The sequence below is a fragment of the Ranitomeya imitator genome, chromosome 1 (assembly GCF_032444005.1).
Source record: "Ranitomeya imitator isolate aRanImi1 chromosome 1, aRanImi1.pri, whole genome shotgun sequence".
Classification (NCBI taxonomy): Eukaryota; Metazoa; Chordata; class Amphibia; order Anura; family Dendrobatidae; genus Ranitomeya; species Ranitomeya imitator.
Genome location: NC_091282.1, coordinates 443,382,557 through 443,407,674, shown reverse-complemented (window position 1 = coordinate 443,407,674; position 25,118 = coordinate 443,382,557).

Sequence of the window (25,118 nt, the reverse complement as noted above, 5' to 3'; positions counted from 1 at the left end):
GCTGGACTGTATATATATATGAGGAACTGCTGCCAGGCTGTATATATCAGAGGCTGTTTACCTGTATATATCCGAGTCTTTTGCTGTACTGGCTGTATATAGAATAGAGACTGAGGGGCTGTATAAAGTGTATACACAGCACTATACTGTAAACAGGTCCACACTATATACATACAGTATACACAGACACACTGTACTGCAGGATATAGTGTGGACCTGTATATACAGTATGGTACTATGTAGGACCGAAGCTGCAAGAAAGATACACAGACAGAAAAACAGACACAGACAGAGATCATACTTACCCACCGCGACACTGTGAAGACTGAACTACTTCACCTCTGGATCTTCAGTGACTGAAGATCCAGAGTGAAGTCCTGCTGCTCTCCGCTGTGGTGAATCCTCTTCTCGCGCCGACATCGTGGCTCCACCTCCTTCCTCGAAGGTAGCTTAACAAACTCTCATCTGGTCTAATCTGAGGGAGCGATCATGTAGCTGAATAGGTAGCGCCTAGAAGCTTCTGTTGGGATTGGAGAAGGCTGCCGCATGCCATAAGCTAAGCATTAGGTACAGGGAGGGTACTAAGGAAGTCTGGCTAGGTTAGCCATGTCAGTGGATGCTGACGCAGGTCAGGTGCCATGACTCTGCCGCTCTGCGCCAGCCACTGAGATGTAGGACCTTAGCCAGGTCCCTATACTTTCAATAGTTTCTCTTTTGTTAAATGTTCCTTATCATTAGATGTGTATTTTACATGTTTTGAGATATTTATCCCTATATTGGTGGGAGGCCCCCGCTTGGTGGGTGGCCCAGGGCCTGGGCCCCTTGGGCCCCCCCTAAATCCAGCCCTGCTGGTAAGGAAGACTAGGGGCAGGGAGCTTAAATTTAAGTGCTTAGCGTAGAACACAAGAATGTGATTCCAGCCATATTCTGAAAGCGATTAAAAAAATATTATGTACCCCAAAATGTTCCCAATGAAAACCTTAACTTATCCCACACAAATACAGGTAGGTCCATATATATTTGGACAGAGACAACATTTTTCTAATTTTGGTTATAGACATTACCACAATAAATTTTAAGCACAACAATTCAGATGCAGTTGAAGTTCAGACTTTCAGCTTTCATTTCAAGGTATCCACATTAAAATTGGATGAAGGGTTTAGGAGTTTCAGCTCTATAACATGTGCCACCTTGTTTTAAAGGGACCAAAAGTAATTGGACATATTAAATAATTGTAAATAAAATGTTCATTTCTAGTACTTGGTTGAAAACCCTTTGTTGGCAATGACTGCCTGAAGTCTTGAACTCATGGACATCACCAGACGCTGTGTTTCCTCCTTTTTCTTGCTATGCCAGGCCTTCACTGCGGTGGTTTTCAGTTGCTGTTTGTTTGTGGGCCTTTCTGTCTGAAGTTTAGTCTTTAACAAGTGAAATGCATGCTCAATTGGGTTGAGATCAGGTGACTGACTTAGCCATTCAAGAATATATCACTTCTTTGCTTTAATAAACTACTGGGTTGCTTTGGCTTTATGTTTTGGGTCATTGTCCATCTTTGGTATGAAAAAACAACCAATCAGTTTGGCTGCACTTGGCTGGATCTGAGCACACAGTATGGCTCTGAATACCTCAGAATTCATTTGGCTGCTTCTGTCCTGTGTCACATCATCAATAAACACTAGTGACCCAGTGCCACTGGCAGCCATGCATGCCCAATCCATCACACTGCCTCCGCCATGTTTTACAGATGATGTGGTATGCTTTGGATCATGAGCTGTACCTCGCCTTCACCATACTTTTCTCTTTCCATCATTCTGGTAGAGGTTGATCTTGGTTTCATCTGTCCAAAAAATGTTCTTCCAGAACTGTGCAGCTTTTTTAGATGTTTTTTAGCCTTTTAATTCTTGATGCTTATGAGTGGCTTGCACCGTGCAGTGAACCCTCTGTATTTACTTTCATGCAGTCTTCTCTTTATGGTTGATTTGGATATTGATACGCCTACCTCCTGGAGAGTGCTGTTCACTTGGTTGGCTGTTGTGAAGGGGTTTCTCTTCACCATGGACATTATTCTGCGATCATCCACCACTGTTGTCTTCCGTGGACGCCCAGGTCTTTTTGCATTCATGAGTTCACCAGTGCTTTCTTTCTTTCTCAGAATGTACCAAACTGTAGATTTTGCCACTCCTAATATTGTAGCAATTTCTCGGATGTGTTTTTTTCTGTTTTTGCCGTTTAAGGATGGCTTGTTTCACCTGCATTGAGAGCTCCTTTGACCACATGTTTACTTCACAGCAAAACCTTCCAAATGCAAGCACCACACCTCAAATCAACTCCAGGCCTTTTATCTCCTTAATTGAGAATGACATAACGAAGGGATTTCCCACACCTGTCCATGAAAAAACCTTGGAATCAATTGTCCAATTACTTTTGGTCCCTTTAAAAACAGGGTGGCACATGTTAAGGAGCTGAAACTCCTAAACCCTTCATCCAATTTTAATGTGGATACCCTCAAATGAAAGCTGAAAGTCTGAACTTCAACTGCATCTGACTTGTTTAAAATTCATTGTAGTAATTTCTAGAACCAAAATTAGAAAAATGTTGTCTCTGTCCAAATATATATGGACCTAACTGTATATTTATATTTAAATTATAAAGAAAAATGTCAGGATATTTGTCCATGAACTGAATCTCAAGAAAACATGCACCATGCAGCAAGACCAATACCCAAAGAACACAAGTTGATATACAAAAGTAAGGTTAAATAATAGGGATGGGCGAACCCGAGGATGTTTGGGGTCTGGTACCCGTCTGAACTTTTAATCCAAATTTTGGTTCAGGTAGCAGAAAAAAAAGAGATTTATTCTGTGGCTGTATAATAGATTATAAATCACTTTTCTAATTGTCCAATGTACTATTGGCTTAAATATAAATTTGAGAACATTATCAAAACATAGCCACAGGTACTGGGAATTATAGATTGCAGACCACTTCTGTACACCTTGTGATTGAAATGTAATTCTACAAACTACCAGCAGAGGTCTCTAAAGATTTGGTTAAAAGTTTTTCTCAAGCATATTCCATTTTTAGGTCAGTAGTCTCTGCTGCAAATTCAGTCACAGTAAATGATCTGAACTTTGCTCTGAGAATGCCTCTGCAGTAATGAAAAGAGTAATGAAAAGCAGAAAAGCAGTGGCCATTTCTCAGTCTTTCATATATCAGTTACCATCCTTGGCCTCATGCTCTGTCCAGAACCAAGGACAAGGAACTTCAGTGCAATGTCTTGGTAGTTTTCTTTGATCAGAAAAATGGAATTCATGATGGAATAGATCAATACAGCAGTTACACATTGCTAATGCACTGCAAATTAATTTTTATTAAGGACAAAAGTAGAAGATCTTTTGTCTCTTATGATCTGATATAAAAATAAAGATTTCATAAAAATAGAAAATAAGAATAAAATAACATTTAGAAAAACAGATATCTTTAAATAAACATATTATTAAATGTGACGTGATTATTAAATACTTGTACCTACAATAGGTTAACACGTGTTTTTTTCAGCTAACTTGTCTGAGTTTACTGGAACAGATTGAGCAGAGAACTGATGATTTAGAGCAGGCCTGCAAAACAAATGGCCTGCGGGCCGCATGTGGCCCTCCGAGAGGTTTGCTGTGGCCAGGGCTGCCAATAGGAATCTCAGCGCCCCATACTGGCAAAATTTTCGGGGCCCCCTTGAGACTCCGCCCAGGCTCCAGCCCCACCCCTCGAACCATCCAGAGTACCACTGCTCCCTCTTGGAAAAACTCCACTTCAGCAACATGTTCTCACCAATCACACATTACCAGTTTCCATCACCAGATCACACATATAGCCAGCAGCTTTTGTTTTGGCCAAAAGATTTTTTAATCTGCCACCACGACAGGCCTGGCTCTACTCCACTGTAACTTACTAAACATTTGTTAAAATGTACAATACAATTTCTGGATATTTTCATTTATTTTAAATTTTTTGAAATGACCAATAATATTACAAACAAGGAACAAATACCGTCGCACCATGACCAGACCACATATTACCACCATATAGTGATCAAATAATAGCACATATGTGACACCCCAGAAGTTCGGCTGTCACAGTGGTATTGCCTTCCTCACGGGGAGGGTGATGCCATGCTTGGAAGCGAGGAAGGATCGCTTTAACAGGTAACATGTACACCCAACACTGTTCTGACTCCAGGCCAGAAGGAGGAGATCTGATCCAGTTTGTGGGTGGCTTCCCTATATATTCTGGCTGGAGGAGGAGTGAGTTAGTCTGTCAGAGAGGAGTAAGGAGTGAGAAATGGAAAGCTGGGGCTGTGCAGACACGTGGTTCTGTAGCTCCAGGAAAGAGAAGAGAGGGACAGAGAAGTCTGAGAGACTGCAAGGGGAGAATAGGCAAAGGAGAGGAAAGATACTGGGAGTGGAGCTGCGAGAAGGCTTGTCAGGAAATAGGAAGAAGTTCTTATTATTTCAATTACACATACAGGGCTCTCAGCCGTAGTTTCCTCTGCCTGCCAGCACAGGCTGGAATTCTAAGCCACTCTTCCTCCCTTCCCCCTGCTATATAGCTGTAATGTGAGACCGTCATGCCAGCAACATTCACTGAGGAATTTTTATGGCTTTGAGCTGGGAAAGCCAGTCTCCTATCTAAACCACTCATCCCCCCTCCCGAATGATACCAGCTATAACTGGTACAACTTTCAAACCGCATGGGACTCTTTTGTTCTTGAAAAGTTATGTATAATGGCACTGATCAGGGATAGAGATATAAGGGTTACATATTCTGAATGTCCACTGAGAGATCTATAACTCACTGAAATCACTAGGATCCAAACCCAACGAAAAGCAAGGAACAGATTTCTCTGTAAGCAGGTCATATATCTACTCTGTGTTTATACTTAAAGGAACCCCCATGATGTGGTGAGCATCATGCTCATTGTGTCGTTTGTCTACGAGGTTCATACAGCGCGATATGTATAGAAATGGCTTGTCATAAATCTAAGAAAGGGGAGTATTCAGCCTCTGAGTGAGGTCACCAGAGAGGGAGTGCCTTGGTTCTGGGCACGGAGATTAGTGAGTGAGCCATCAGTTTTCACTTGTCTTTTGTCCTGGGTCTAACTGAGAGCCGGTCATGCACTGGGATATATGTCCACCCTTCCCCCGAGCCACATGGTTTGCCATGATCTGAAATGATATGAGAAAACTGTGTTTCTTTTCAACTTTAATCCTTTTTTATTTGTAATTGTTTGTACATGCGATACTTGTCTACTTTTATAATATCTTTTCAGACTTTTGTAAACACTGCCCACCTTTTTTTGGAGTAAATTTTCGGATGACTCTGTGGTTGTGGGATGCATTAGGGGAGATCAGGGGGATGAGGAATACAGAAGGGTGGTGTCGAACTTCGTGGATTGGTGCAATGGTAACTATCTACAACTAAATGTTAAGAAAACTAAGGAGTTGGTGGCCAACTATAGCAGGATAAAGATGGAATGCTTACCGATCACTATTGCTGGTCAGGAGGTAGAGCAGGTGGAGAGTTACAAATATTTGGGGGTCCATTTGGATAGCAAACTGGACTGGAAATGCCACTCAGAGTTTGTCTACAAGAAGGGGATGAGCAGATTGTATTTCCTAAGGAAACTGAGGTCTTTTAACCCCTTAGTGACAGAGCCAATTTGGTACTTAATGACCGAGCCAATTTTTGCAATTCTGACCACTGTCACTTTATGAGGTTATAACTCTGGAACGCTTCAACGGATCCCGCTGATTCTGAGACTGTTTTTCCGTGACATATTGTACTTCATGTTAGTGGTAACATTTCTTCGATATTACTTGCGATTATTTATGAAAAAAACGGAAATATGGCGAAAATTTTTAAAATTTTGCAATTTTCAAACTTTGTATTTTTATGCCCTTAAATCAGAGAGATATGTCACGAAAAATAGTTAATAAATAACATTTCCCACATGTCTACTTTACATCAGCACAATTTTGGAAACAAAATTTTTTTTTGTTAGGGAGTTATAAGGGTTAAAAGTTGACCAGCAATTTCTCATTTTTACAACACCATTTTTTTTTTAGGGACCACATCACATTTGAAGTCATTTTGAGGGGTCTATATGATAGAAAATAATGAAGTGTGACACCATTCTAAAAACTACACCCCTCAAGGTTCTCAAAACCACATTCAAGAAGTTTATTAACCCTTTACGTGCTTCACAGGAACTGAAACAATGTGGAAGGAAAAAATGAACATTTAACTTTTTTTTGCAAACATCTTAATTCAGAACCATTTTTTTTATTTTCACAAGTGTAAAAACAGAAATGTAACCATAAATTTTGTTATGCAATTTCTCCTGAATACTCCAATACCCCATATGTGGGGGTAAACCACTGTTAGGGCACACCGCAGAACTTAGAAGTGAAGGAGCGCCGTTTTACTTTTTCAATGTTGAATTGGCTGGAATTGAGATTGGATGCCATGTCGCGTTTGGAGAGCCCCTGATGTGCCTAAACAGTGGAAACCCCCCACAAGTGACACCATTTTGGAAACTAGACCCCTTAAGGGACTTATCTAGATGTGTGGTGAGCACTTTGAACCCCCAAGTGCTTCACAGAAGTTTATAACGTAGAGCCGTGAAAATAAAAAAATCGCTTTTGTTTACACAAAAATGATCTTTTTGCCCACAAATTCTTATTTTCACAAGGGTAACAGGAGAAATTAGACCACAAAAGTTGTTGTGCGATTTCTCCTGAATACGTCGATACCCCATATGTGAGGGTAAACCACTATTTGGGCGCACCGCAGAGCTTGGAAGTGAAGGAGCGCCGTTTTACTTTTTCAATGTAGAATTGGCTGGAATTGAGATTGGACGCCATGTCGCGTTTGGAGAGCCCCTGATGTGCCTAAACAGTGGAAACCCCCCACAAGTGACACCATTTTGGAAACTAGACCCCTTAAGGAACTTATCTAGATGTGTGGCGAGCACTTTGAACCCCCATGTGCTTCACAGAAGTTTATAACGTAGAGCCGTGAAAAAAAAAAATCGCATTTTTTCTACAAAAATGATCTTTTTGCCCACAAATTTTTATTTTCACAAGGGTAACAGGAGAAATTAGACCACAAAAGTTGTTGTGCAATTTCTCCTGAGTACGCTGATACCCAATATGTGGGGGTAAACCACTGTTAGGGCGCACCGCAGAGCTTGGAAGAGAAGGAGTGCCGTTTTACTTTTTCAATGTAGAATTGGCTGGAATTGAGATCGGACGCCATGTCGCGTTTGGAGAGCCCCTGATGTGCCTAAACAGTAGAAATCCCCCACAAGTGACCCCATTTTGGAAACTAGACCCCCCATGGAACTTATCTAGATGTGTGGTGAGAACCTTGAATGCCCAAGTGCTTCACAGAAGTTTATAATGCAGAGCCGTGAAAATAAAAAATATTTTTTTTTTCCACAAAAAAGATATTGTAGCCCCCAAGTTTTTATTTTTACAAGGGTAGCAAGAGAAATTGGACCCCAAAAGTTGTTGTCCAATTTGTCTTGAGTATGCTGGTACCCCATATGTGGGGGTAAACCACTGTTTGGGCGCACGGCAGAGCTCGGAAGGAAGGAGCGCCGTTTTGGAATGCAGACTTTGATAGAATGGTCTGCGGGTATTATGTTGCATTTGCAGAGCCCCTGATGTACCTAACCAGTAGAAACCCTCCACAAGTGACCCCATTTTGGAAACTAGACCCCCAAGGAACTTATCTAGATGTGTGGTGAGAACTTTGAATGCCCAAGTGCTTCACAGAAGTTTAGAATGCAGAGTCGTGAAAATAAAAAATATTTTTTTTTTCACAAAAAAGATTTTGTAGCCCCCAAGTTTTTATTTTCACAAGGGTAACAGGAGAAATTGGACTGCAATAGTTGTTGTCCAATTTATCCCGAGTACGCTGATGTGCCATATGTGGGGGTAAACCACTGTTTGGGCGCACGGCAGAGCTCGGAAGGGAAGGAGCGCCTTTTTGGAATGCAGACTTTGATAGAATGGTCTGTGGGCATTATGTTGCGATTGCAGAGCCCCTGATATACCTAAACTGTAGTAACCCCCCACAAGTGACCCCATTTTGGAAACTAGACCCCCCAAGGAACTTATCTAGATGTGTGGTGAGAACTTTGAATGCCCAAGTGCTTCACAGAAGTTTAGAATGCAGAGTCGTGAAAATAAAAAATATTTTTTTTTTCACAAAAAAGATTTTGTAGCCCCCAAGTTTTTATTTTCACAAGGGTAACAAGAGAAATTGGACCCCAGAAGTTGTTGTCCAATTTATCCCGAGTACGCTGATGCCCCATATGTGGGGGTAACCCACTGTTTGGGCGCACGGCAGAGCTCAGAAGGGAGGGAGCACCATTTGACTTTTTGAGCGCAAAATTGGCTGTCGTGTTTGGAGACCCCCTGATGTACCTAAACAGTGGAAACCCCCCAATTCTAGCTCCAACCACTAACCCTAATCCCAACCTGATCCATAATCCTAATCACTAACCCTAACCATAATCACAACCCTTACCCCAAAACAACCCTAATGTCAACCCTAACCATAACCCTAATCAAAACCCTAAATCCAACACACCCCTAATCCTAATCTCAACCCTAACCTCAAACCTAACCCTAATCCCAATACACCCCTAATCACAACCCTAACCTTAACCCTAATCCCAAACCTAACCCTAATCCCAAGCGTAACCCTAATGCCAACCCTAACCCTAATACCAACCCTAATCCAAACCCTAAACCTAATCCCAGCTCTAACCCTAACTTTAGCCCCAACCCTAGCCCTAACTTTAGCCCCAACCCTAACCCTAGCCCTAAGGCTACTTTCACACTTGCGTTGTTTGGCATTCCGTCGCAATCCGTCGTTTTGGACAAGAAACGGATCCTGCAAATGTGCCCGCAAGATGCGTTTTTTGCCCATAGTATTGCCGACGGATCGTGACGGATGGCCACACGTCGCGTCCGTCGTGCACTGGATCAGTTGTGTTTTGGCGGAGCGTCGGCACAAAAAAACGTTCAATGAAATGTTTTTTTGTACGTCGCATCCGCCATTTCTGACCGCGCATGCGTGGCCGTAACTCCGCCCCCTCCTCCCCAGGACATAGATTGGGCAGCGGATGCGTTGAAAAACTACAGCTGCTGCCCACGTTGTGCACAATTTTCACAACGTGCGTCGGTATGTCGGGCCGACGCATTGCGACGGCCCCGTACCGACGTAAGTGTGAAAGAAGCCTAACCCTAAATTTAGCCCCAACCCTAACCCTAAATTTAGCCCCAACCCTAACCCTAAATTTAGCCCTAACCCTAGCCCTAACCCTACCCCTAACCCTAGCCCTACCCCTAACCTAACCCTACCCCTAACCTAACCCTACCCCTAACCCTACCCCTAACCTAACCCTAACCCTAACCTAACCCTAGCCGTAACCCTACCCCTAACCCTAACCTAACCCTACCCCTAACCTAACCCTAGCCGTAACCCTACCCCTAACCTAACCCTAGCCCTAACCCTACCCTAACCCTACCCCTAACCGTACACCTAACCCTACCCCTAACCCTACCCCTAACCCTACCCCTAACCTAACCCTAGCCCTAACCCTACCCTAACCCTAGCCCTAACCGTACACCTAACCCTACCCCTAACCCTACCCCTAACCCTAACCCTAACCCTACCCCTAACCCTACCCCTAACCTAACCCTAGCCCTAACCCTAACCCTACCCCTACCCCTACCCCTAACCCTACCCCTAACCCTACCCCTAACCCTACCCCTAACCCTACCCCTAACCCTAACCCTAATTTTAGCCCTAACCGCTGTTCTCCTGCCGGCCGGCAGATGGAGACAGATGGCGGGCGCACTGGGCATGCGTCCGCCATGTTCTTCTGCCGGCGGCCAGGAGGAGCAGCAAGAGGATCCAGGGACCTAGGTGAGTATGCTAGGGTCCCCGAATCCCCCTATTTCTCTGTCCTCTGATGTGCGATCACATCAGAGGACAGAGAATTACACTTTACTTTTTTTTTTTTTTTTTTTTTTTGCGGTCGCCGGTAAACAGTTAATTACCGGCGATCGCAAAACAGGGGTCGCTAAAACCGACCCCCGATCATGCTCTTTGGGGTCTCGGCTACCCCAGGCAGCCGAGACCCCAAAGATTCTCCCGGTGCCGGCCGGCGGGCGCACTGCGCATGCGCCCGCCATTTTGAAGATGGCGGCGCCCACCGGGAGACACGAGGAGCATCGGGGGAGCTAGGTGAGTATTGGGGGGCCACCTGGGACCCCTTTTCTCTGTCCTCCGATGTGCGATCACATCGGAGGACAGAGAAATTAAAAAGAGATCGCTTTTTTTTTTTTTTTTTTTTTTTTTTGCGATCGCCGGTAAACGGTTAATTACCGGCGATCGCAAATGCGGGGAGGGTTAAAAACCCCCCGAATCATGTTCTCTGGGGTCTCGGCTACCCTCGGCAGCCGAGACCCCGGAGAAAATCGGCCTGTGGGGGGCGCTATACACTTTTTCCACAGCGCCGTTAATTAACGGCGCTGTGGTTTAAGTACCCTTAGCGGCCGCCGTTAAAAGGCGTATCGGCGGTCGCTAAGGGGTTAATGTGTGTAGCAAAATGTTAGAAATGTTCTACCAATCTGTAGTGGCAAGTGCCATCTTTTTTGCAATCACATGCTGGGGTAGTAGTGTGCGGACCTCTGATGCTAATAAGCTGAATAAGATTATTAAGAAGGCAAGTTCTGCTGTGGGCTGCAAGCTGGACTCTTTTGGGGAGGTAGTGGAGAAAAGAACTCTGAAAAAGTGTATGGCAATTATGAACAATAATGCACATCCATTATATGAGCTATTCATGAGACAGAAGAGCACCTTCAGTAACCGGCTTATACTTCTGAGGTGTAAGAAGGAAAAATATAGGAAATCGTTTGTGCCAACTGCTATGGGAATGTACAACAATAACATGTTAAACATGTTAACATGTTAAACCACCAAGGTGAATGTCTACTTATTTCTCTACATTTCAGTTCACTTGTTGTGTATGTCCTATTCTAATGTATAGTGTGTAATGTTCTTCTGTCAACTCCACTGTCATGTCAACTATGTAATTCCTTTATGATTTTTATGATTTAAGTTGTGCTGCTGTGATACCATAATTTCCCACGGGATCAATAAAGTGTATCGCATCGTAGCGTATCGTATCGTAAATATATAAAATTATTAGCTTTGTTTCTCCTTGCTCTATAATGTACTGCTAAACCAAAAAAAAACGATGATCAAAAGGTCAGTTTATATCAAGAGGTACATATAAACTTTATTTCATCACAAACTTTAAAATCCATATAACCAATTAGGGAAGAAGGTGAAAAATAGAACAACATGTTCACAAGTGTGCTACGTATAAAAGGAACGCCTGCATATGGGCTACCGGTTTACATAATCATATATGCTTACAACTGTATATAACAATATGAGCAATGCTCTACCTCTATCCACAAATAAATTCAGCAAACTGCAGCCTATGATTATGTATATACAAATAAACCTGGCCTTATGCCACTATTATAACATCACCAATTATCCAGCCTGCTCATGGATAGAGGTGATAACCCCAACACATCACCGGCTACGTGTTACCGCCTCAATGTCTCCAATAGTACCAGATAAACATGCCAATAACGTATATTGTATTTACCAATTGGTGGTTGCCGGGACTATTGGGGCCAGAATCGGAGTCCAGATAAGTGTGTCTGCCCCGACGCGCGTTTCGGACCTCTCCTTTCTCAAGGGGCCTGCTTGAGGTAGATTGATAGAGGTAGGTAGAGGTAGAACATTGCTCATACTGTTATATACAGAGCGCTTTTAATACACAGGAACTTATCCTTTACCATGTGCTGCTCACAGTTGGCACTATCACCATTCAGCAATCCGTCTGAGGAAGGTCTAAGTAACAGACCGAAACGTTATGAACTTGGGATTGCATCTAAATAAATCTAAATTGCAGACATTTTGATTGCCGAATTTTTTTGATTTGCACATAATAAGGGAGTGGTATCCCTCTCCGAGCACCTTTTTCTACAGAGTGACGTGTACCATATTCTTATAGGCGTATAATGCAGCCCCATAGGAGTACAGCAGTATAATTTAGCCCCATAGGAGTATAATGCAGCCCCATAGGAGTATAATGCAGTCTCATAGTATAATGCAGCCTCTGTTGTGAATTCTGCTCTTGGGTTCCCTCCGGTGGTTATGAGTGGTAGTGCTACGGTAGTTGGATCGCAGCATTTATCAGGTGTATCTATTTTTTGCAATTTGGGCTGGGCTATATAGCTTTGCTTGATCCTTTAGTCAGTGCCAGTTGTCCATTGTTTTTGGAGGATTCACATCTCTTCTGGTCTCTCCTGTTTGCTGTGCTTTTCTTCAAAGATAAGTCCTGGCCTTGTTTTTGCTGTCCACCTGCTGTGGACCTTATAGTTCTGTGCATTTTCATGTTTTTGTCTTGTCCAGCTTAGTCTGTGAAGGATTTTTTGCAGCCTAGCTATTTCTCTGGAGATGCAGATACACCCTCCATGTCTTTAGTCAGATGTGGTGTTTTGTATTTTCGGTGGTGGATATTTTCTAGTGTTTTAATACTGACCGCATAGTACTCTGTTCTATTCTTTCTTTTTAGCTAGTATGGCCTCCTATGCTAAATCCTGATTTCATTTCGGCGTATGTTATTTCCCTCTCCTCTCACAGTCAATATTTGTGGGGGGCTGTCTTTCCTTTGGGGATTTTCTCTGAGGCAAGATAGGTTTCCTGTTTCTGTCTTTAGGGGTAGTTAGTTCTTAGGCTGTGTCAAGGGGTCTAGGGAGTGTTAGGTACCCCCCACGGCTACTTCTAGTTGCGCTGTTAAGTTCAGGGTTTGCATTCAGTACAGGTTCCACCTTCTCCAGAGTACGTCTCATGCTGCTCCAAGGCCACCAGATCATAACAAGCCTCATAGCATAATGCAGCCACTTTCCCTCCTTCCCCCCACCCCCATACCAGTACAATATGCCCCATACTGCGGTTTTTCAACAACAACAAAAAGTTTTTTCCTTACCTGGCCGATCTCCAGCAGTGTCCTCTCCGATTCTGATAAAGCATGCAGCGTTGTTCCGGCGTATCATACGTCTGCAACGTGCATGTTGATGTCAGCTGCCGGTCTGTGACCTGCCGGTCTCCTGCACCCTAACAAATTTTAACTGATTGTGCGTCGGTAAGATGTGCGATCAGTTCCTGATGTGTCAGGATCCTGCTGCTGGGGCCCAGTGAGCAGAACAGATGGGGCCCATTGCGGGCCCCCTCTGCTCATAGGGCCCCATACGGCGGCCCTGGTTGCGGCTCGCAGGAATTGGGAGATGTCAGCTTCCTTCTTCCTATATTCAAATGTATTTGTGTCTTTCAGATGCAAATATATTTGAACACTTGGGCCCTGAGATTGTGGCGGAGGAGCGCCCCTTAGCCCCTGCCCCATTGTGCAGCGGTGTGATGAGGTAAGCACGTTGCTGACCTCATCACATGCAGCCAGCGCTGCAGAGACTGCGAAGACGTTGGTGCACTAGTAAGTGCCCCTTGGATGAGCTGAAGATTATTATTATTATTATTTATTGTTATAGCGCCATTTATTCCATGGCGCTTTACATGTGAGGAGGGGTATACATGATAAAAACAAGTACAATAATCTTAAACAATACAAGTCATAACTGGTACAGGAGGAGTGAGGACCCTGCCTGCGAAGGCTCACAATCTACAAGGGATGGGTGAGAATACAGTAGGTGAGGATAGAGCTGGTCATGCAGCGGTTTGGTCGATCGGTGGTTACTGCTGGTTGTAGGCTTGTCGGAAGAGGTGGGTCTTCAGGTTCTGAAGACGAAATGTATCATTTTAGATTAAGAGGCCATTGGTGAGGAGGATTGGTTTTACTTTCTAAGGCACATTATGGGTTCAATGGGGGACATTACGGGCCAATCGAGGACATTATGGGGCAGTTTGGTACATTATGGGCCAATGGGGGACATTATGGGGCAATTAGGGGAATTGTGGAAGGGGCATAGTATAATGAGGGGCAGTGCGGTGGGGGGACTTTATACAGAGAGGCACTGTGGGGGAGATATTATGGAACGGAGCAGTTCAGGGGCTATTCTGGATATTTTGGACAGAGGAGTGTGTGGGGGACATTATGGATAGGTGCAGTGTAAGGGAATTATGGAGAAGGGAAGTGTGGAGAGAGATATTATGGAGAAGGGCAGTGTGGAGGATTATTATTGTTGATAGGGACAGTGTGAAAAGGATTTCATGGAAAAGGGCCATGTGGGGGATATTATGGAGAGGGACAGTGTAGTGGAATATTTTCGAGAGGTGCAGTGTGTGGGGTGTGTTATGGAAAGGGGTGTAATATGGAGAGGGGTGGTGTCGGGGGGAACCTTATGGAGAGAAGTAGATATTATACAGGTGGGCAGTGTCGGGGGGATATTTTGCAGAGGATGCACAGTGAGGAACAATTATTTATTCAGGGTTACAGCATAAGATATATTTTTATTTATGGTGCAGTATAATGATACTTATTTTTTTAAGGTCCACATATTACAGGATTTGTCACAGCTGATGAGCAGACCACAACGGAATCTGGCGCCATCACATCCTCCAGGTCCAACTCCCGGAAATATCAACCGTGCATGGGTAAGAATCACCATGGGGATGAGATGGCGTACACTACAAAGCGCATGCGCAAGCAGTCATATTATACAGCGCAACCTAGTCAGGCGCCATCCCATCCTCCAGGTCCGACTCCCGGAAAAGTGTACCGCACATGGGCATGAGTCTCCATGGGGATGATACGGCGTGCATTCCAATACGCGTGCGCACACAGTCATAATATACAACGCAGCCTCCTCAGATAGAAACTTATGTGTTACCACAGGGTAAATATAGCCAAATCACTGCGCATACCTTACCCACGCTCCTCAGATCAAGGAGTTTCCTATGCTACAGCAAATTAGTGTGAACCTAACCACTAAAGATATAAAGACTTCCACTATTTCCCCAAATATTTGTGCAGACTAGTTCTTATTTAAACTCTGCCATTTTATTATTGCATCCCATAGGACAATATGTTCATGTTGATATTAAATTCTAACGTTACAGAAGTACACCAATTTAGAGTTAGCACTGTGGGGGTCAACTCAGACCACCTTTTTATATTGGGTACCAATCAACTCTACTACATATTATCAACCAGGCTCCCACTCGACCGACGTGATGTCATCGGCTCAGAAAACCAAACAAATTGTTATCAATAATTCAAAAATACAGATATAAACATCCCAACCCCATTCTCTAAGGGATCCGTCAGGAGGTATAGAATTTTAAAACATCCTCAGATGTACTAATATACCCCCAATAATGACCAAGTCCCAAATTCCAAAAGAAAGGGGAGAGGGGAGGGAAAGGAGAGAAAAAAAGGTTGAAAATGCAATAACCTCCAAAGATACTGGCAGCCTTAGAGTTGCTTGTAATAGCCTGTGAACAAAAGTTCTTCATTCATACCTACAGGCACAAGAGTCCGTAGTTCATAAATCCATTTGGATTCGCATCTCAATAATTGGTTCGTGACATTACCACCCCTGATATTCACATTGATACCTTCAAGTCCCATAATTTTTAGGTCTCCAATGCTGCTATGTTTCTCCAAGAAGTGTGCTGCCACCGAGGTTACTGTTTTTCCCTTTTCCCGGTCCTGTTTTGCTGTTGAAATATTGGAGATATGTTGTTGGCTTCTCATCCTTAGCTCTTGAGTTGTCTGGCCCACGTATAACTTAAGGCAGTCGCACATAATCGCATAGACAAGGCTCCTCGACCTGCAATTAAAGTAGGATTTTTATTTTACCGGAAAGGGGACTGTAGCAATAGAGATCCCGTCCCGTGCGGTCATGAGCTGACAAACATTACAGCCCCCACAGGGGTAAGTGCCAAGGATCTTATTTCCAGATTTAAGTTTCAACTTCGGACGTTGATAATGGCTATGGCAAAGTTGGTCCTTTAAATTACATGCCCTCTTTGCCACAATTTTAGGAGTAGATGAAATATATGTAGAGAGTCTCGGTTCACACAGTAGAATGTTCCAATTTTTTGTCAAAATTTTGTAAATATCTGACCACTGATTGTAATAAGTAGTGAAAAGGGATAAAGGATGATTTTGTTCACGAACCTGTTTCTCAAGGAAGCTCGGTCTGTCCCTCTGTTTGTCTTCTTGAAATGCTCTTGAAACGATCTTACGTGGGTATTGTCTGTTAACAAAACGAGTGGTTAAGTCTTTAGCCATTATCTGGAAATCTTCTGATGAGCTACAGTTTCTACGTAGTCTGAAGAACTGAGCTTTCGGTATCCCGTTTCTCAGGTGTGCTGGGTGGAAGCTGGAATAATGTAGCAAGTTGTTCATTGCTGTAGATTTGCGATAAAGGCACGAGGAGACACGGTTCTCTTTGATAGATAGCTTGATATCCAAAAAATCAAAAGACACCTCAGAGATGGTTGAAGTCAGCCTGATATTGAATGAATTCTGGTTGAGAACTTCAATTAAGCTTGTTCTGTCTTCCTCCACGTAGGATGCTGTGTGGATTCCAACATACGGCTAAACCTTCATCCACATCCCAGTAAACAGACTGTGTTGATGCTTAAGTCTTATTTATTAGGGTGATGATAACGAAAACTATAAAGTTGAACAACAATGGTGGACAGTATTCATAGTAGATGATCGAATAGTGAATGATGTTGATGTACAAAGTGGATGTTCAGTGAATAATCATAGTGGATGACTCATCATAGTGGATGACTGGTGAAAAACTGTAAAGAATAACAGCATTTCAGTATATGCACATACAGGGTGCAATCACATAAATAACTGGGACATTACAGCAAGAATTATACAGAGTGCATTACACAGTAATTCTAACAGCACTGCCCTATTCTATACAAGAATGCATCTATCTACATGCAGAGTACACCTGAACCTAACTGCAAGCTGCAAAGCACATCTGCCTAACTATATCTGACTATAGGAGCTGCATAAGGCTTAAATACTAACACAAACATAAGATGCATTAAACCTTTATAAACGTACCGAGATCCGTTAGGACAGGGGTAAGAAAGTAAGCGAGACAGGAGCACGTGTGCCTCTCTGCAGATCTCAGGAAAAATGGCTACTGAAGCTTGTCTTCACAAGAAGAATGTGGGCGGAACTAACCCATAAGACATTGCTCTTAGGAGGGAAAGGTTGGTAAACAACATGAAAAGTAGGCAACTGATGACCTCCAGTGGCCACAACTTGAATAACATGATAATTAACTCTTTGCACATTAAGATGGGCAGAACAAAGCTCCTGCAATCTTCCAAGGATTCTTGTTGTGAATTCTGTGGCAGAGCTCCCTCCTGTGGTCACAAGTGGTACTTCGGCTGGTTCTCTCTGTGAGCTTCCGTTGGTGGAGGAAAGTGGTACTGCGGCTTCTGAGTTTCCTTCCTCAGGTGTTGTGGTGAAGTCGTTAGGTGCTGCTCTATTTAACTCCAACTAGTGCTTTGATCCTGGCCTCCAGTCAATGTTCTAGTATTGGACCTGTTTCCTCCTGGATCGTTCCTGTGGCCTGCTGCTCTGCATAGCTAAGTTCCTCTTTGCTATTTGTTTGCTGTTTTTTTCTGTCCAGCTTGTCAATTTGTTTTTTTCTGCTTGCTGGAAGCTCTAGGACGCAGAGGGTGTACCTCCGTGCCGTTAGTTCGGTACGGAGGGTCTTTTTGCCCCCTTTGCGTGGTATTTGTAGGGTTTTGTGTTGACCGCAAAGTTACCTTTCCTATCCTCGCTCTGTTCAGAAAGTTGGGCCTCACTTTGCTAAATCTATTTCATCTCTACGTTTGTCTTTTCATCTTAACTCACAGTCATTGTGTGTGGGGGCTGCCTTTTCCTTTGGGGTATTTCTCTGAGGCAGGGTAGGCTTATTTTCTATCTTCAGGCTAGCTAGTTTCTCAGGCCGTGCCGAGTTGCATAGGGAGCGTTAGGCGCAATCCACGGCTGCCTTTAGTGTGGTTTGAGAGGATTAGGGATTGCGGTCAACAGAGTTCCCACGTCTCAGAGCTCGTTCTTGTTTTTTGGATTATTGCCAGGTCACTGTATGTGCGCTGACCTCTATGTCCATTGTGGTACTGAATTACCTTTCATAACAGTACTGGAGGCCAAAAGTACTAATGATTCCCAATAGAGGGAAAAAAGAAGTTCTGAGACCATTTTTTTTTCTTTGCACTGTGTTTTGCCTTTTTTTCCCCCTAGACATTTGGGTGGTTCAGGACACAGGTGTAGCAATGGACATTAAAGGTCTGTCTTCATGTGTGGATCAGCTCACGGCAAGAGTACAAAGTATTCAAGACTTTGTGGTGCAGAATTCTATGTTAGAACCGAGAATTCCTATTCCTGATTTGTTTTTTGGAGATAGAACTAAATTTCTGAGTTTCAAAAATAATTGTAAACTATTTCTGGCTTTGAAACCTCGCTCCTCTGGTGACCCAGTTCAACAATGTAGGATCGTTATTTCTTTTTTGCGTGGCGACCCTCAGGACTGGGCATTTTCTCTTGCGTCAGGAGATCCTGCATTGGGTGATGTCGATGCGTTTTTCCTGGCGCTCGGATTGCTGTATGATGAGCCTAATTCTGTGGATCAGGCAGAGAAGAATTTGCTGGCTCTGTGTCAGGGTTAGGATGAAATAGAGGTATATTGTCAGAAATTTAGAAAGTGGTCCGTACTCACTCAGTGGAATGAAGGTGCGCTCGCAGCTATTTTCAGAAAATATCTCTCTGAAGCCCTTAAGGATGTCATGGTGGGATTTCCTATGCCTGCTGGTCTGAATGAGTCTATGTCTTTGGCCATTCAGATCGGTCGACGCTTGCGCGAGCGAAAATCTGTGCACCATTTGGCGGTATTACCTGAGCCTTTGCAGCGCGATAGGACTTTGACCAGAGTTGAACGGCAAGAACACAGACGGCTGAATGGGCTGTGTTTCTACTGTGGTGATTCCACTCATGCTATCTCTGATTGTCCTAAGCGCACTAAGCGGTTCGCTAGGTCTGCCACCATTGGTATGGTACAGTCAAAATTTCTTCTGTCTGTTACCTTGATCTGCTCTTTGTCATCGTATTCTGTCATGGCATTTGTGGACTCAGGCGCTGCTCTGAATTTGATGGACTTGGAGTATGCTAGGCGTTGTGGGTTTTTCTTGGAGCCCTTGCAGTGTCCTATTCCATTGAGAGGAATTGATGCTACGCCTTTGGCCAAGAATAAGCCTCAGTACTGGACCCAGCTGACCATGTGCATGGCTCCTGCACATCAGGAGGTTATTCGCTTTCTGGTGTTGCATAATCTGCATGATGTGGTCGTGTTGTGGGTTGCCATGGCTACAAGTCCATAATCCAGTATTAGATTGGAAATCCATGTCTGTGTCCAGCTGGGGTTGTCAGGGGGTACATGGTGATGTCCCATTTCTGACTATTTCGTCATCCACCCCTTCTGAGGTTCCTGAGTTCTTGTCTGATTACCGGGATTTATTTGATGAGCCCAAGTCCGATACCCTACCTCCGCATAGGGATTGTGATTGTGCTATCGATTTGATTCCTGGTAGTAAATTCCCAAAAGGTCGACTGTTTAATTTATCTGTGCCTGAGCACGCCGCTATGCGGAGTTATGTGAAGGAGTCTTTGGAGAAGGGGCATATTCGCCCGTCATCGTCGCCATTAGGAGCAGGGTTCTTTTTTGTAGCCAAGAAGGATGGTTCACTGAGACCTTGTATAGATTACCGCCTTCTAAATAAGATCACGGTTAAATTTCAGTACCCCTTGCCATTGTTATCTGATTTGTTTGCTCGGATTAAGGGGGCTAGTTGGTTCACCAAGATAGATCTTCGTGGGGCGTATAATCTTGTGCGTATTAAGCGAGGCGATGAGTGGAAAACTGCATTTAATACGCTCGAGGGCCATTTTGAGTATCTAGTAATGCCATTCGGACTTGCCAATGCTCCATCAGTGTTTCAGTCCTTTATGCATGACATCTTCCGAGAGTACCTGGATAAATTCCAGATTGTGTACTTAGATGACATTTTGATCTTCTCGGATGATTGGGAGTCTCATGTGAAGCAGGTCAGAACGGTGTTTCAGGTCCTGCGTGCTAATTCTTTGTTTGTGAAGGGATCAAAGTGTCTCTTTGGTGTTCAGAAGGTTTCATTTTTGGGGTTCATCTTTTCCCCTTCTACTATCGAGATGGACCCTGTTAAGGTCCAAGCCATCCATAATTGGACTCAGCCGACATCTCTGAAAAGTCTGCAAAAGTTCCTGGGCTTTGCTAATTTTTATCGTCGCTTCATCTGCAATTTTTATAGTATTGCTAAACCATTGACCGATTTGACCAAGAAGGGTGCTGATTTGGTCAATTGGTCTTCTGCTGCGGTGGAAGCTTTTCAAGAGTTGAAGCGTCGTTTTTCTTCTGCCCCTGTGTTGTGTCAACCAGATGTTTCGCTTCCGTTCCAGGTCGAGGTTGATGCTTCTGAGATTGGAGCAGGGGCTGTTTTGTCGCAGAGAAGTTCTGATTGCTCGGTGATGAAACCATGTGCCTTCTTTCCAGGAAGTTTTCGCCTGCTGAGCGAAATTATGATGTGGGCAATCGAGAGTTGCTGGCCATGAAGTGGGCATTCGAGGAGTGGCGTCATTGGCTTGAAGGAGCTAAGCATCGCGTGGTGGTCTTGACTGATCATAAGAACTTGACTTATCTTGAGTCCGCCAAGCGGTTGAATCCTAGACAAGCTCGTTGGTCATTGTTTTTTGCCCGTTTTGACTTTGTGATTTCATACCTTCCGGGCTCTAAAAATGTGAAGGCGGATGCTCTGTCTAGGAGTTTTGTGCCCGACTCTCCGGGTGTATCTGAGCCGGCGGGTATCCTCAAAGAGGGAGTAATTGTGTCTGCCATCTCCCCTGATTTGCGGCGGTGCTGCAAAAATTTCAGGCTAATAAACCTGATCGTTTCCCAGCGGAGAAACTGTTTGTCCCTGATAGGTGGACAAATAAAGTTATCTCTGAGGTTCATTGTTCGGTGTTGGCTGGTCATCCTGGAATCTTTGGTACCAGAGAGTTAGTGGCTAGATCCTTTTGGTGGCCATCTCTGTCGCGGGATGTGCGTACTTTTGTGCAGTCCTGTGGGATTTGTGCTTGGGCTAAGCCCTGCTATTCTCGTGCCAGTGGGTTGCTTTTGCCCTTGCCGGTCCCGAAGAGGCCTTGGACACATATCTCTATGGATTTTATTTCAGATCTTCCCGTCTCTCAAAAAATGTCAGTCATTTGGGTGGTCTGTGATCGCTTCTCTAAGATGGTCCATTTGGTACCCTTGTCTAAATTGCCTTCCTCCTCTGATTTGGTGCCATTGTTTTTCCAGCATGTGGTTCGTTTACATGGCATTCCAGAGAATATCGTTTCTGACAGAGGTTCCCAGTTTGTTTCGAGGTTTTGGCGAGCCTTTTGTGGTAGGATGGGCATTGACTTGTCTTTTTCCTCGGCTTTCCATCCTCAGACTAATGGCCAGACCGAACGAACCAATCAGACCTTGGAAACATATCTGAGATGCTTTGTTTCTGCTGATCAGGATGACTGGGTGTCCTTTTTGCCTTTGGCTGAGTTCGCCCTTAATAATCGGGCCAGCTCGGCTACCTTGGTTTCACCGTTTTTCTGCAACTCTGGGTTCCATCCTCGTTTCTCTTCAGGGCAGGTTGAGTCTTCGGACTGTCCTGGTGTGGATACTGTGGTGGACAGGTTGCAGCAGATTTGGACTCATGTAGTGGACAATTTGACTTTGTCCCAGGAGAAGGCTCAACGTTTCGCTAATCGCAGACGCTGTGTGGGTCCCCGACTTCGGGTTGGGGACTTGGTTTGGTTATCTTCTCGTCATATTCCTATGAAGGTTTCCTCTCCTAAGTTTAAACCTCGTTTTATTGGTCCGTATAGGATTTCTGAGGTTCTTAATCCTGTGTCTTTTCGTCTGACCCTTCCAGATTCTTTTTCCATACATAACGTATTCCATAGGTCATTGTTGCGGAGATACGTGGCACCTATGGTTCCATCTGTTGATCCTCCTGCCCCGGTTTTGGTGGAAGGGGAGTTGGAGTATATTGTGGAGAAGATTTTGGATTCTCGTGTTTCAAGGCGGACACTCCAGTATCTGGTTAAGTGGAAGGGTTATGCTCAGGAAGATAATTCCTGGGTCTTTGCCTCTGATGTCCATTGTCCCGATCTTGTTCGTGCCTTTCATATGGCTCATCCTGGTCGTCCTGGGAGCTCTGGTGAGGGTTCAGTGACCCCTCCTCAAGGGGGGGGGTACTGTTGTGAATTCTGTGGCAGAGCTCCCTCCTGTGGTCACAAGTGGTACTTCGGCTGGTTCTCTCTGTGAGCTTCCGTTGGTGGAGGAAAGTGGTACTGCAGCTTCTGAGTTTCCTTCCTCAGGTGTTGTGGTGAAGTCGTTAGGTGCTGCTCTATTTAACTCCACCTAGTGCTTTGATCCTGGCCTCCAGTCAATGTTCTAGTATTGGACCTGTTTCCTCCTGGATCGTTCCTGTGGCCTGCTGCTCTGCATAGCTAAGTTCCTCTTTGCTATTTGTTTGCTGTTTTTTTCTGTCCAGCTTGTCAATTTGTTTTTTTCTGCTTGCTGGAAGCTCTGGGATGCAGAGGGTGTACCTCCGTGCCGTTAGTTCGGTACGGAGGGTCTTTTTGCCCCCTTTGCGTGGTATTTGTAGGGCTTTGTGTTGACCGCAAAGTTACCTTTCCTATCCTCGCTCTGTTCAGAAAGTTGGGCCTCACTTTGCTAAATCTATTTCATCTCTACGTTTGTCTTTTCATCTTAACTCACAGTCATTGTGTGTGGGGGCTGCCTTTTCCTTTGGGGTATTTCTCTGAGGCAGGGTAGGCTTATTTTCTATCTTCAGGCTAGCTAGTTTCTCAGGCCGTGCCGAGTTGCATACGGAGCGTTAGGCGCAATCCACGGCTGCCTTTAGTGTGGTTTGAGAGGATTAGGGATTGCGGTCAATAGAGTTCCCACGTCTCAGAGCTCGTTCTTGTTTTTTGGATTATTGCCAGGTCACTGTATGTGCGCTGACCTCTATGTCCATTGTGGTACTGAATTACCTTTCACAACAGATCCTGTCCACAAGAAAAGGACGTCATCTATATAGTGCCGCCATGTAAGAACCTTCATGGAAAATAGGTTATGTTTATATACCACAGTCTCCTCCCACCACCCTAAAAACAGATTTGCATATGAGGGTGTACACCGCGCCCCCATAGCAGTACCAGAGATCTGCCTGTAAAATTTTCGATCAAAAATGAAATAATTCTTGTCAAGGAAAAAGTGTAGAAGTTCCAGCAGAAACAAATTGTGCTCACCATCTCCTTGTTTTTTTTCCAAAAAGTATGAGGTCTCCCGAATTCCCTGGTCATGTGTAATGCTGGTATATAATGATTCCACATCGAGGCTGACCAGGATAGTATACTCCAGAATAAACAAATCCTCAAGATGCATCATCAGATGTGCTGAGTCTCTCACATAGGAACCTAGGGAAAGAGCCAATGGTTGAAGAAAATGATCTAAATACAAACATGGTTGCTCCATGATGCCCCCAATGCCGGACACTATCGGCCTACCAGGTGGTTTGGCGAGTGACTTATGCACTTTTGGGAAAATATAGAAAGTTGGAACCTGTTATGATCAGGTGACCTTGGAGCAGCATGAAAACTTTCACTGGAGTAGGTGGTAACTATACTGACCGCAAACCCTGATCTATCACCGCAACTAGAAGTAGCCGTGGGGTGTGCCTAACAAAACCTAGACACCTCGACACAGCTGGAGGACTAAATACCCCTATAGATGGAAATAGGAATTTCTACCTTGCCTCAGAGCAGAACCCCAAAGGATAGGCAGCCCCCCACAAATATTGACTGTGAGTAGTAGAGGAAAAGACACACGTAGGCAGGAAACAGGATTTAGCAAATGAGGCAAACACTAGCTAAATAGGAAAGGATAGGACAGGATACTAAGCGGTCAGTATTAAAAATCCTTTCAAAAATATCCACAGCAGAAAATACAAACACTCCACCATCTAACTAAAGATGTGGAGCGTATATCTGCATCTCCAGAGAATCCAACAAGACCGAGAAAACACTGACACAGTCTAAGCTGGACAAGAGAAAAACAAATGAATAGCACAGAATATAAGCACACTGCATGTGTGCCACAGAAACAAAACCAGACACTTATCTTTGCTGAATTGACAGCTGAGCAGGAGAAGCCAGAAAGTGATCCAACACTTCAGAAGAAACATTGACAACTGGCAAGGACTAATGAATCCTGCACACCTAAATATCCCAGTCAGAACTGCAATCAGCAGATACACCTGGCCAGGACTGTGACTCAGAGACAAATGCATTCCCACCTACAACCACTGGAGGGAATCCAAGAGCAGAATTCACAACAGGAACAACAGGATGATGAGTGATGAGAAAATCAGCTTCCTTCTTGTTCAAGATACCCTCAAATGTTGCTCTTTTTATCAGCTTATCTTTAAACACCCAGGTAGGGTCTGATGGTAAGACATAATAACAATTCGTGTTACTAAGTTGACGTAGTGTCTCAGTGACATACATGTCATGTGGCCAAAGGACCACATTACCCCCTTTGTCCGCCTCCCGAATTAGAAACTCTTCATTAGTTCGTAAGTTCTGTAGGGCTCTCCTTTCCTCAATACTCAGATTATTGTGTCTGTTAACATCTATTTTGAGGTTTTCAATATCCCTACAGGCACTCTCAAAAAAAATTTGAACCTCTGGGAAAAGCAACAACGAAGGTGTCACCTGTGATGGAGATCTCCGGTAAATTTCCTAGTGTCTGTTGAATTCTCATTCTCCTGCAGGAGTTCCAGATGATCCCGAAATGTCTGCTTCTCATTCTCAGGAAAAGAGTCAACTAAAG